Source organism: Podarcis vaucheri, assembly GCF_965113315.1.
Source record: "Podarcis vaucheri genome assembly, chromosome: 1".
Lineage (NCBI taxonomy): Eukaryota > Metazoa > Chordata > Lepidosauria > Squamata > Lacertidae > Podarcis > Podarcis vaucheri.
In genome coordinates this window covers 107,482,969-107,497,963 of record NC_138759.1, presented here as the reverse complement: position 1 = coordinate 107,497,963, position 14,995 = coordinate 107,482,969, and the positions used below count along the sequence as shown (strand labels likewise).

At 39.3% G+C, this 14,995-nt stretch overlaps 1 protein-coding gene and 1 long non-coding RNA gene across 2 annotated transcripts in view; one reads left to right on the top strand and one right to left on the bottom strand.

The window, feature by feature from the left end:
• KCNJ3 (potassium inwardly rectifying channel subfamily J member 3) overlaps positions 1–14,995 on the bottom strand; it is a 114,116-nt gene that overhangs the window by 21,654 nt on the left and 77,467 nt on the right. The gene's annotated exons all lie outside the window — the stretch shown is intronic.
• On the top strand, positions 3,741–8,290 carry LOC309519328. The gene is made up of 3 exons (XR_014213803.1): positions 3,741–3,865; positions 7,314–7,358; positions 7,488–8,290. It is a non-coding gene; the product is annotated as an uncharacterized lncRNA (long non-coding RNA).

The following is a 14,995-nucleotide window of genomic DNA, read 5'->3' as shown; positions in this document are numbered from 1 at the left end:
CCTCAGTAGGGGAGGAGTCCTTTATGCAAGGAGCCACCAAAACAAGTCCCTTCCCTGGTCCCCCAAACCACATACTTCATTCTGAGTAGGGGCCAACAAGAATTTAGCCAATGGCTTAAGATGGCTGAGGTGAGCTTTTAAAAAGTTTGAATGGAAGTGAGAGGGATGGAGTGTACCAGATGAGTTCTCCCTCAATGGTGTCCCAGATTTTGAGTTGTTTCCTTTGTCACACAGAACTCAATGGAAGCCACTGAGAATCAAGCTGTGTCCTATAAAAAAAGTTAAAGGACCCCTGGATGGTTAAGTCCAGTCAAAGGTGATTATGGGGTGCAGCGCTCATCTCGCTTTCAGGTCAAGGGAGCCAATGTTTGTCCACAGACAGCTTTCTGGGTCGTGACTAGCATGACTAAACTGCTTCTGGCACAAGGGAACACTATGACAGCAAACAGAGCACACGGAAATGCCGTTTACCTTCTCACCGCAGTGGTACCTATTTATCTATTTCCACTGGTGTGCTTTCGAACGGCTAGGTTGGCAGGAGCCGGGACAGAGAAACGGGAGCTCACCCCGTCACACGGATTACCTCCCCCTGTTCATGTGACTGTTGCCATTTTGGCTACATAAGTGACAAGACTTAAAAAGCTGAATTTGAACATTTAGATCACCTTTTTCCTCCAAGAGGCTCATCCTATATCCCCCCTCCAGTTTATCTGCCCAACAAACCTAAAGACTAAAACTGAAAGATAGTGACTGGACCCAGATCACCTGAATGAGTTTGATTGTTGGTTGGGGATTTGAACCTGGGCTGCCACTGTTCTAGTCTGACATGCACGCCACAAAACCACACAGGTAGCTGAGCTGAAGTCTCTGAATTGCAAACTTGCTTGCAAAAGTTGCTTGCAAAAATATGGTCTCTATTTCTGTTCAGTCCAGTCCTAATTTGAATTCCTACAGAGGAGCCTATATAGCAGTATCTCCAACCTTACTGGAATATATACTAATAATAAACAAATGTAACAAATTGAATATATCCCCAACACAAAAACAGACAAAAGATTGGGATTCCTTTGCTTTCCTTAAATATATCTAGATGCCAAAAAAATGCATGCATCCACAATAACAACATTTAAAATCTAACCATGCAGAGTTCTCATTCTTTACTTGGCTGTTTTTGAATGCTGCAGAGAAAACTGGAGCTTTTGTTTTGTTCCTCAATTTAGATGCTTTGTTTCTGCACCATTACTATAAATACTTTTACTGCACATTTAGATTGTGTTGTTCTCCCTGGAACAATTTCATTTCGTGAAAATATAGTCCCTCCTTTTTTGGGTGTGTGTGTGTATTTTATTCAGTCATTAACTTTGATTCATTATCGTAATCTGGGATAGTATAGTTAGTAAGACTTAATATTATTATTATATGAAGCAAGGGCAAAATGGAGATCTGTGAAATGTAACATAAATGGTAAGCAGGATCTTTACATTTATGCTCACTCAACAAGGGGGGGGGGATATATTAAATGAATTACAATTGTTTGGTGTTTTGTATTTTGGAAATATCAGCATTTAAACGAATGAATGAATGAATGAATGAGGTAAGTGGGGGCGAAGTAGAGATCCCAAACAATGCAGAGCCATACTGGTGGTTTACTGGGAAGAAACGTCAATAACGGTCCGTCATTATCCCTCCATCTATGCTACCAATGCTTACAAGCCCTGAAGGCACAGTATTAAAATACAATATGTATTCTGAACACCAAAAGTGGAAATTATTATATATGTTGTAGTATGACAATGATGGGACGCGGGTGGTGCTGTTATCTAAACCACAGAGCCTAGGGCTTGCTGATCAGAAGGTCAGTGGTTCAAATCCCCACGACGGGGTGAGCTCCCGTTGCTCGGTCCCTGTTCCTGCCAACCTATAGCAGTTCAAAAGCACATCAAAGTGCAAGTAGATAAATAGGTACTGCTCCGGCGGGAAAGTAAACGGTGTTTCCGTGTGCTGCTCTGGTTCGCCAGAAGCGGCTTAGTCATGCTGGCCACATGACCCGGAAGCTGTATGCCGGCTCCCTCGGCCAGTAAAGCGAGATGAGCACCGCAACCCCAGAGTCGTCTGCGACTGGACCAAACGGTTAGGGGTCCCTTTACCCTTTACCTTTATGACAATGATATGTGCCTTGTTCATATATGTGAATGTGCATAATAAAGGCTATTTTTACTGAAACAAAGCATACAGCACCGTACTAGTGATATATTGCTCTAGTTCTGCCGTAGATGCACAGACTGGAGTCATGATCCCCATAATGTCGGGTATGTACCATGTGGCAAGAGAATGCCAAATAATGACGTGAACAGGAATAATAATAATATAATAATAATTTATTATTTATACCCCGCCCATCTGGCTGAGCTTCCCCAGCCACTCTGGGCAGCTCCCAATCAAGTGTTTAAAAAAATACAGCATTAAATATTAAAAACTTCCCTAAACAGGGCTGCCTTCAGATGTCTTTTAAATATAGGATAGCTGCTTATTTCCTTCACATCTGGTGGGAGGGTGTTCCACAGTGTGGGCGCCACTACCCAGAAGGCCCTCTGTCTGGTTCCCTGTAACCTCACTTCTCGCAATGAGGGAACTGCCAGAAGGCCCTCGGTGCTGGATCTCAGTGTCCGGGCTGAACGATGGGGGTGGAGATGTGCCTTCAGGTCTGGAGAATGGCTGGAGAAAGAGCTTGACTCCCATAGGAAGCTCATATTGACAGTGTTTGTGGACAACTGTTTGTCCAGCTAATTCAATTTTGCCAATGCTGACTGACAATCCTAGATTACGATAATGGGTCAAAGTTAATGACTAAAGAAAAAGTACACCAAAAAAAGAAGAGAGGCTATAATGAATTTGATCAATATATAGGCTGCCACCACTGTATTTTCACAAAATGAAATGGTTCCAGGGAACATAATCTGTCAGCCACCATTGTGCCATGCTATCCAACAGCACAAGTCAATATGCTTTATAGATCACATCCAGATTTGCCATAGAAATGACTCTTCTAAGAAGCTGCCTTGTAAGTATATTGAGTAAGGAGTATGAGATTTGACCGGAGAAGTAAGGAAAACCTGCTCATATATTCACTGTAGCTACTTCATTCCAAGCAGTACCAATAGATATATCACTGCAGTGTAAGGATGCACTTTCAAGCACATTTCCCTATAAAATATATTTGAAATCAGTTGGTGTTGCTTTCATGTACTTGTACTCAGCTTTGAAACTGAAGTTATTTAGAATTTATAATAAGTCCTGGTGAGCAGCATTTTGAAAATTCCTCCGGTTATGATGGGAGAAGGGCTGGAGTTAATGTCAAAACGAAATCCATCACGTTTACAAATTTGCAGAGTAAAAACCTGAATTGAAACTAGAGCCAGGAACTTGTATTTGAAGCTGACTGATGTGGCTGTCAATTTTTATTATTGGCATTGTTTGCGTTTGTGTGTTGATATAGGTAAGTGAGGAGAATGCTAAGAATAGCACAGAACACGGGCAGCCTCGTGAACTGTATAAAATAAGCCACAGTATAAACATGGTGAAATGAATTAATTTTTTTCATCAGAATAAACACACAAAAAGTCTCGATCTTCCAGTACAAGAAAAATCTTAACTAGTTGCACTAGGAGTCAATCCTACAATTCATGAAATAAAGGCTCAAACAAAAGAATGTGACACACTTAAGAAAACCCACAATTCCATTTTGTGTAGCTTTGAATAGAACAACCGAACAGAGCATTCTACTAAGCAGCTTTGTTACCTAGTAACAGATATTGTAAAAACACACACACCCATATACTACAACCAGGGAGTAAGGAATTTTAAGGTATAACATGATCTGAAGAACTGTGTGTTTATTATGATAGAAATAACTGAAATAAATATGAGTACGAGAACAATTAAAATGTCAGCTGGGGAAAATACAAGCCTCCTGCTTTCCCAAGAACACTTGAGTGGATAAATGATAGTCACTGGAAACGGGTATTTAGAACATGTGCAATGGCAAGTTAATATTAAAATTCAAGAGAAGAACTGCAGATGTCCAGCAACCCACAGCTTCTTTCTAAAGGCATAATGCAAAGGCAATTATTTTACTATTATCATCCCTTGAAATGACCATAAATCCAACACTTGCAGAAATCCACAAAATGAGCTCCTAGTCTCTCTCTCTCTCTCTCTCTCTCTCTCTCTCTCACACACACACACACACACAGAGAGAGAGAGAGAGTGAGAGAGAGAGAGAGAGAGTGTGCACATATGTACAATGTGCTAGTGTGCAGCTTTCCTTCCAGTCTGCGATGGCAATTTTGGTGGCTAACAGAGGGTCATATATGAAACAATGGTGGAGTGATTTAATGCAGAGAGTGTATCTATGTTGAAAGCGAATTTGACTTACTTGGATACAACCTAGAGTTTATTTTGTTAAGATCTGCACATGATACAGCTTGCTTTTACTGATGCATAAGCTTACTACTCAAATGGGGACAAGTTAAGATTCTGCAATATATATGGAATGTATTATCAAATGAAGTGCACATTGGTCACAATAGAAATAGGACCTCATAAGAATAGCACAATCCTTTTGCCTCTGTCATCCAAAACCTTTATGATGCAACCAACTTCTGCCTTTTAAATACATTAGTCCCACATTTTCCCCTATCTAGGAGATTTTGGTTTTTAGCAGTTGTTCTATTAAAAAAAGAGGGGGGGGTTAAAAGAAATGCTATTCTATTTCCAGTCTTGTGTCATTGTCAGAACTGTGAAAGCTTTAGGCTTTGGGTTCTTGTAAGAAAGGATTTCTCTGTAGATTCCACTGAATCACAGCCTCAGCAGTATTTTCTTTCTTTCTTTTTTTAACCTAGCATTCTATTTCTGAAAACGAGTGTACATCTTCAAATAATCATTTTTCTGAAATGGAAAGACGCTATTCAAGGAAAATGTCTTCTTTTAAAAAAATGAAATAAAAAGTTTTCTTTTAAAAAACGAAATAAAATAGTGTTTTTAAATGAGGGGCAGTCTGATGATTTGTACAAAAAGTTTGAAGTCAGTACTGAACTGCACCTCAATTTGACTGCCAGTTTTATTTGTCATAAAAGTGAAGGTTAAGCCCACCATTAATAGTTCAACGTCAGCTTATTTCCACCAGAATTCAGTCACTTCTATCAGACAATGCTAAAAACAGGAACAAAAGTTTTCAGAGGCAGATTTTGCCTAGTGGATACCATACTACTGAAGGGGTGGGAAGAGGGACTCTCAAATCTAAAAGCTAGGGTACTAATATGATAGGCTTGCCTCCAATCACATTGGGTTTCTGTTGGGCAGTGATAGGTAGGGAAATGGACATTTAGATGCTTCTCAGAAGGTGCTCTCCATGTGATTTCACTTATGCACATGGGGGGAACATAACCCCCTCATAAGTGGGGTGATGCCTGTATACATGGTTGAAATCCCACAAGTTAAATACAAAGCCCACACTAGGAAATGGCCTTGCTCAGAGGCAGAGAGCTTAAAAGCTACTTTTCACAGTGGATTTCCCTAGAAGGGCAAAGAACACAAGGGCACAGTGCCCATTTCCCCCCGGCTCTCTAGCTCTCCTACTCTACCGCCACACAACTCTCTCTAGTTGAAGATCCCAGCTCTGGGGCCACCCGGAGGACTCGTGGGAAAGTGGCTACTGCTGCTGTGCTACTCCACGTATCAGCTGTTAGGCGGGGAGGCGGAACAGCTTAAACAAAGCCCTGCTGCACCTCTGCCCTCACTGACATCCTCTTTGGGTTCTGGGGAGGGTCTCCTTGTGAGCCACAATGACTCTCCAGCTTTCCTTCTCCATTTCCTGATATGATTCTATTTATTTCCCAGTGCCGCCTGTATATGCGATCACATTTAAGTGGGGAGTGGTGGTGGTGGTGCGTAGTTGAAATCATGCAAGTTAAATGTACATAGGATATGATCATACTGTACTTGAAGAGAATGCTTGTGGGGGATAAACAAACAAACAAACAAACAAACCCTGATAAGATTTTGAGCTGAATATTTGCGCAGCCCTCATAAGCCTGTTATTGCTTTGGTCAGCTATGTTACTTAGGGCTGAATTAAAAATCTGGCAACTACCATTTCTCAGAATAAGGCAGGTGGGAGATTGCAAAGGAAAGGTAGCATATGAGGGAAGAGGGCACCAAAGCCCTTGCTCTCTGAATATATAAGGCTGCAAATCCCAGGTACAATTCAAAATAGCATTTGCTCAGAAGCCTTATATTTGTGTGCGTGCACAACCACATAATTGATCCGCTCCGAAATCACAACAAAAGTATAAACAGACAATTTCAAACTTAGCTCTCCATCATGCAAGGAAGTTTACAAAGCATTAAAAAACAAATAGTGTTTGTGGCTATCATTGAATTAAGCATACTTTTCAGATCAAGGTCTATTGCAGATTGGAAACACTTTGCTGATTTAGCTTGGAATAGTGTCCAGTCACCTTCAACTACACAAAAGCCAAATTTGCACTAACTTTTGGTGCAAAACAACTGGATTTTACAACTTGAAGAGTTTTTGGTTTTAAAAAAATACTGTTTCAGACCACACAATACTTAGTGGAACATTATGTCCAGGCATAGTGGAAACTAGCAATCACTCTGTCAGAAGGGAGAAATTAGAAGTTAAAAATACCGTGCACTGAAAACAGAACATTTTAATTCTAGTGATAACAATCCTCATCAACACCAACAAATAAAGTTCTTGGCAGTTTTGAAGTAATCCAGTGAGTCTCTTTTTGAAGTCAACCTGTGTTGTATGGAAATGTAACTTTTCCACTGATACTTTGATTGTGTCCTGTCAAACTTAAATGTAACTTTTCCACTGATACTTTGACTGTGTCCTGTCAAAGTTACATGGATAACCTATACATAAATATATTTTTGTATTTTTGCAAAACAGTCCCCTCCAAATGTTTGGACATCTGAGAAGTTTGTATTTGCATTTTGGCAACATTAAAAGGAACAAAAATAGTTGTTTTAAGAGTAAAATGGAATCTGTTTTTTCTGTGTTACCAGGAGAACTTGTAATAGTGAGGATTCTTCCTACACTCAGATTTTCAGTATCAGGCTTCCATGTGTGTTCACTTACAAACTTGATAAGCAGAGACCAATGATAGTTACTGTATTTACCATCTTTAAGAAAATGTACTTTAAAGTACATTTGCCTGGCAATAGCAAAGACTGCAAACACCTTCCACTGCCTGAGAAGATTATGACATTACTGTTTACCTTCCCCAGCTACTGATTTGCAGCCTGACAAAATCCTGCCAGACCCTTCATAAGGTGAGCAATCTGCCGCGGCTGAATACTTGATCAATCTTCCCACGATTTCAGTTTTCAGTTAGCTTTAAACTACTTCTTAATGAAAACTATAATAGCTAGAACAATGACTCTTTTTGTCTTCTTCTATAGAGATTAACTTGGAAACCATTGACAGCGCACTGGATCCTGACATTTAGAAGAAATCCCCTCTCTCCAAGCACGTCAACCATTTGCTCATGATTCACATTAGTCTTAATATGAGGCTACAAATGTGCTTTTGAGGTGACTGAAAAAGCTATGCATCAGACAGATCTAATACTTTTCTGTTAAGCACGCTTGTGTTCTGCAAACCTGCATGAGTCAATGTGGTGCATGCCAGATTTGTGACCTAGAACTTCCATCATTCCTGGCAACTGGCCACACCTCTGAGGCTGACTAGAGTCCACAACATCTGGGGGGGGCACCACATTGACCATCCCTGTTGTAAACAATCATGAGTAGAATGATGCTGTAATTGTTCCATATATTCACTGGTGCGTGTACCTTACTAGCCTAGAGAATATAAACAGAAACACAACTAAGAGGCATCCTGTATACATAAAGAAGATATAAAAGGGCCCCAAACTGCTATTTTTTTAAACAATTGCTAATTGGGCAGAAACTTAAGAGTTTCCCCCCATGAATATGTCTTCTTGCATGAATTGTCCGAAAGAATACATTCTTAATATCTTAATATATTGCTGATATTTAATAAAGTATACCACCTTAAATATGAGAATCTTTCCTTTACATACAGTAGGTTCTTATTACTGTAATTACTGTTGTGACTGACATAATATTTGAATATGATTTCCCTTCAAATGAGTCAAGTTTACAAGGAAATAAGTTGAATTCACATAATGGAGTAAATAATTAGATGAATAATTTGATGAATCAGTAACACTATGACAGAACTATTAGGAAATGAAACCTGCAATTATGAGTATTGCTTTTTGAACCAAGCCCTGCTTATTATTCAAAGGATAAAAATACTTTTTTTGCATTTTCTGTGGTAGAACTTGAATGTGGATATATGTTGAATGAAGAATCAAATAAAACCAAAATAAAAAAATTCCTTCCAGTAGCACCTTAAAGACCAACTAAGTTAGTTCTTGGTATGAGCTTTCGTGTGCATGCACACTTCTTCAGATACACATGCACACGAAAGCTCATACCAATAACTAACTTAGTTGGTCTTTAAGGTGCTACTGGAAAGAATTTTTTTATTTTGACTATGGCAGACCAACATGGCTACCTACCTGTAACTCGAATAAAACCAATTGGTTATAAACAAAATTCACCTACCTACCCACATATTTTAATTGGGAGAAAGGGAAAATGTTCCTGCCCTGCAGAGGGTTGGACTAGATGATCCTCAGGGTTCCTTCCAACTCTGATTCTGTACCTGATAGTATGTTGACAAATTTCTTTCTTCAGTTGCTTACCCTATAGACACTTCTTCATGGGATTATATGGATGACTGAACATTCTCCTTTGGTAATTCATTGAACTTAACGTTCAACCACGATTGAAGGCCATTTATGCATGCGAGCATACACTAAGAGTGAACTTACTTGGCTATTATTGCAGAGATCATAGCACTAAAAGTTAAAAGAGAAGTATGTTCACAATGACCCCAATTTTAATGTCAACCTTCTTCATTCTTCCAATGGATTTTTCCATTTATTGATTTTTTAAGTTATATTGGTTGAAGTGCTGGCTCAATGCACCTAAATCTTCACTCGCTTCTAATCATTTATTAATAAATTATAACTACTACTTCTTCTGAGAAGTCTGCAAAAAAGCCCATTTGCACAGTAACTTTTCCCTCATGCAATGGGACTTTCCTTTCCTCTCCTCTATGCAGTCCCTCCCACAGCCCCCAAACCACTCTACATAGGAGTCGTGGGGGCTTCAGTCCTCACAATATAATATTTGAGGAGGCTGGGCTTCCACAAAGTTGATTGGAATTCCCATTCAAATGGTGTGTGTGCACTGCATCATGTGGGGTGGGGCTTACCTGGGCCCCCTCAATATTTCATTCAAGTTGGCACCCCTGCCAACTTGGGGGTCCCTTCAGAGTAGATTGGGGGCATGAAAGGCTGCAAGAGGGAGCAGAGGAAGAAGTCCCACTGTCTACGTTGGTGTGACACTGGGTATTATTCTTAGTCTACATTGCAAGCTGTGATTTTGAAGGCAGAAGGATGTGCCTGTCAATATCTTTTTGATTTTGTTTTCCTGCTGAAAAATAAGAATACTGAAAACTGGTGTGCAAAGTCAACATTCACCTCAAATAATTCCCAGTGTGGGATCTGTTTTGTGATTGAACTAGCAATTAAAATGCAGCTGGAATGCAAAAAAAGAGCAACTGAGCATATGGTAGATGCATTTAGTTGTAAATGAAGCACACAACAGAAATCACTGGCTCAAAATGTATTTGTTTCGATTACTTTCCTGCCTTATACCGGGGCTTCACTGATTAAAGATTACCATTTGTCTTTACAAGGGTTGGTCCTCCTAGGAGGAAATCATGCAAGGTTTCTGATATTATTATTTTTTGCCCAAGATGCACAGAATCATTAATAGCCAAGTAAGCATTTGAACCTCAGTCTCCAACCCAAATGTGATATTCTCTTCACTCTGTAAACTACACTGGCTGAAATTCTTAAATAAGCAGTATTTTTGTGTACACTGAGAACTCTCGTAGGTGTAACTGGACACAATTAATGTCATGTTTCCACCAAGCATACTGGTGGCCTTTGCAGACTTGAATTTCTTTACCTTCAGTTTCCCTCTTCTTCAAGTCTCCTAAAAATGGTACTAACTTCTTTCTTTTTTAAAAGCCCACCTAAGATCTCATTTGTTCCTGGTGGACTTCTTCGAGGTGGCACCCAGATTGTGAAATTCAGCCCAGGAAACCTTGTTTTACAGCATTAGCTAAGAACGGTGCTTTTTAAGCCTGTCTTATACTGTGGTACCTCTAGTTATGAGCTTAATTTGTTCCGGAGGTCCGTTCTTAACCTGAAACTGTTCTTAACTAGAGGCGTGCTTTCACTAATGGGGCCTCTTGCTGCTGCTGCGCCGCCAGCTCACAATTTCTGTTCTCACCCTGGAGCAAAGTTCTCAACTCGAGGTAACTCTTCCAGGTTAGCGGAGTTTGTAACCTGAAGCGTTTGTAACCTGAGGCGTTTGTAACTCGAGATACCACTGTATAGACAAATTTTCTGTTTTGGGTATTGCTTTTCATGTTGATCCTTGAAGTTTGATTTTTATTTTGTTTAATTGTTAAATTATTTTAGATGCCTTGAAGGCCTCCGTTAAATTGTTGTGAGAATATGCAATTAAAGGACACATTTTAAGCTTAATATCAACCTTACTGAAAAGCCTTGGGATAAATCGAACTGAAATATAAAAGCAAAATGACAAAGGATTTAAGGGTACCCTTCAGTATTAATTAAGCAAACATCAATAGCTTTAATGTTTGTAAGAGCCATAAAGCAAGACAGAGAAACCTTTTGGGATGTAATTAGTACAATTTTTGCTACCTTTAGTGGACTATAACCATAAAAAGCAGAGCAATATTTACCATTACTCTTATGTTGTCAGTTTGAAACAACAAGAAGATGAATCAGAATTAAGTGTTCGACAGTGCCCTAAGAAAATATTTCCAAAGTCATTATGGGGTTATTGCTTATTACTGTACACTGCAGTGGGCTTTAAGGGAAGGAAGCAGGAGAATGCAAGGAAATAAAGCGAATGGAAAGGTACCATTTTCAAGAAAAGCTAGGAATTCTCTCTCTTTCTCTCTCTCTCTCTCACACACAACTTTTTTCTTAAAAAATTTTTTTAGGGGTACTCTCATTTTGACTCGAGAAAATCACCATTTTATAATTCAAATCAGGGGAAATACAGTAAATGGACAAAAGTACAAAGATTCACAAAATGCTTAGGGGTATGTGTACCCCTGCGTCCCCTCAGAAAAAAGCACTGTATGTATGTATATATATATATATATATATATATATATATATAGGTTTTGGTGTCTTCGGGTGTCTTCCCGTGTAAGAGTCGGGGTGTCTGGGCGACGTTTCGACGAGGTCTCACTCGTCATCTTCAGGCTGGTGCTTTCGGCTTCTTGTTCCAGTAACAAGAAGCCGAAAGCACCAGCCTGAAGATGACGAGTGAGACCTCGTCGAAACGTCGCCCAGACACCCCGACTCTTACACGGGAAGACACCCGAAGACACCAAAACCTACATTCCTGTACCCGTGAAAATCTACGAAAGCATATATATATATATATATATATATATATATGCAGGTTTTGGTGTCTTCGGGTGTCTTCCCGTGTAAGAGTCGGGGTGTCTGTGCGACGTTTCGACGAGGTCTCACTCGTCATCTTCAGGCTGGTGCTTTCGGCTTCTTGTTACTGGAACAGAGCAGAATCTGGTGTTTGTACCCGTGAAAATCTACGAAAGCATATATATATATATATATATATATATATATATATATATACACACACAGTGGTACTTCAGGTTAAGTACTTAATGTGTTCCAGAGGTCAGTTCTTAACCTGAAACTGTTCTTAACCTAAAGCACCACTTTAGCTAATCGGGCCTCCTGCTGCCGTTGCACCGCCCCTGCACGATTTCTGTTCTCATCCCGAAGCAAAGTTCTTAACCTGAAGCACTATTTCTGGGTTAGCTGAGTCTGTAACCTGAAGCGTATGTAACCTGAAGTGTATGTAACCTGAGGTACCACTGTATAGATAGATGATAGATAGATAGATGATAGATAGATAGATAGATAGATGATAGATTAGATAGATAGATAGATAGATGATAGATAGATAGATAGATAGATGATATACACATATACACACATACATATATACACACACATGTGCAAGGTATTTATTAAGATGGATAGATACAAAGAAGACTGATCTCTGGCATCTTTTATAGCTGTACAGAAGAGAGATTTTCATCAGGTGTAGCTTACATGGGTACCCTAGTACTCATCAGCCTTCTACTTATACTTATACAGTGGTACCTCGGTTTATGAACTTAATCCGTTCCGGAAGTCTGTTCTTAAACCGAAACCGTTCTTAAACTGAGATGTGCTTTCCCTAATGATGCCTCCTGCCGTCGGTGCCCTTCCACCATTCAGCTTCTGTTGGTAGACCGAGGTAAAATTCACAAACTGGGACACTACTTCTGGTTTTGAGAAGTTCGTAAACTGAATCGTTTGTAAACAGGGCTGTTCTTAAACTGAGGTACCACTGTATATTAACAGGCAATGAAGGGTGCAGAAGGTCTTTATGACAGAATGAAGAGGTGACACCAAGAAATTCCAGTGACCAGCAAAGTATCTACCTATGTACCGTTTCACTTCAGTGGTATGAATTCTATAGTGTTAATGACACTATGAGCTTTTCCTATTTTGTGAAATGCAAGTTTTTATGGAAAATATCATCAGTAGGCTTGCATAGGTGTAATGTTCCCAACGTGCTAACCATGATTAGACTGGCAATATGACATGTATTTGCATGCTCCCTAACTTCTCAGACAAGTTAAATCTTCATGGCCGAAGCTATGAAACCAGTGTTTAAATGGATAACTAAACATTAGTTATGAAGATAGCCAGGGTTTTCTTTAGTCAGTGGTGAGGCGGGCATAACTATCACCATGATTAAATCAAGTGACAGAAAAGGATATTCAAGCAGGAGACAAGAAGAAAAATGAAAGGAGTATATATATATTCCTTTAGTTATTTTGTAAACCAAGCATCTGCTTAATATTAAAGAGCATACTATCATACACACCTAATCATATGATACAGATAAAACAAAGGAACACTTTTGTTCCCTAAGGACATAATTTATTTCAATAGTTTAATTCAAACAGTAGTCTACTGTTTTCTTTAAAAATAAGCAATGGTATCACATGCATTCTGAACATTGAATTCCTACATTGAAAATACTCCTTGTATTTTCACAGGCTGCATTATTTTTACAAGGAGATGTAGATGTTGCACATATTTAACATGCATGCCAACATTTGCAGACTTCTTGTTATAAGTTACAATGTTATAAGGCACCAATCTTAATTGAGTTTTGGTATCAGCTGAAGACCTTTTTTGTCAAGTATGCACAGACTTTAAAATCTAACCTTTAGGGAGTGTGTGTGTATTCTGTTGTGTTTCACTGTACTGATATTTTCACATTACTGTGTTTTAATATATACTGTTTAATACATCTACCTTTAAATATATTTTGTTTTAATATACAGTCATACCTTGGTTTTTGAACAGCTTAGTTCTCAAACGTTTGGGCTCCCAAACGTTGCAACCCTGGAAGTGACTGTTCTGGTTTGCGAACTATTTTTGGAAGCCGAACGTCTGACGGAGTTTCTGATTGGCTGCAGGAGCTTCTTGCAGCCAATCAGAAGCCGCAATTTGATTTTCAAATGTTTCGGATGTCAAACGGACTTCCGGAACGGGTCCCGTTCGACTTCCAAGGTACGACTGTATATTGTAAACAACCTTGGAATTTGATAATGAAAGGGGTATATCTAAAAATAAATACTCTTAATTGAGTCTCCCATTCCAAATGACTTAAGCATTTCTCTCTTACATGCACATACACAAAATGAAAACCATCCCAATCATGGGTAGGCAAACTAAGGCCCAGGGGCCAGATGCAGCCCAATCGCCTTCTAAATCCGGCCCGCGAATGGTCCAGGAATCAGCATGTTTTTACATGAGTAGAATGTGTCCTTTTATTTAAAATGCATCTCTGGGTTTTTTGTGGGGCATAGGAATTCATTCATTATTTTTTTTCCAAAATATAGTCTGGGCCCCGCCACAAGGTCTGAGGGACAGACTGAAAAAGTTTGCTGACCCCTGGTTTGAATGGTTCTTAGCTCTTTAATGATACCTTATTTCCTCAGCTGAATTAACACATTTAGATAAGAATGTATCATAACTTCCTACTGCTGTGGTAGGAGTAACAGGTCCAGATGGCGTTTAGCTGAGAGTTCGTCTCTGCTAACAAAAATATACAACTTCTTCCGAAGATCAGCCTTGGTACCTGAGAACTGGAAAGTGGCCAAGACAGCATCAATTTTTGCAGAGGGGTTCTGGGGGGATCCTGGGAAACTACAGCCTTGTTGGCTTAATGCTTGTTCTGGGAAAGCTGGTGGAATGCATTGACATATTAGCAAACATATAGAGGAACAAGTCTTGCTGAGGCTGACCCAACATGGCTTCTTTAAGAATAAGTCCTATCTCACTATCTTATTATTTGAGAGTGTCAACAAGCATATAGATAGCAGTGATTCAGTTGTCACTGTGTACTTTCAAAAAGCTTGGGGTTGATAATCCATTAAGATCTGGAGGTGACGACGTTTGCTACCCCTGATATAGGTGATGTAACATGACACAACTTATGAAGTCAGAAATGAATCGCACAATGCAACACTTTTTAAACAAGTATGTGCAAGGAGTCAGAATATTTACAGTAAAAGTGCAAATTAGGACACTAAGATCTCTCAGACTCTTGAACCACTGACAATTAACAATATTTTCTTACTTTACAAAAAAAACAAAAAACCAACA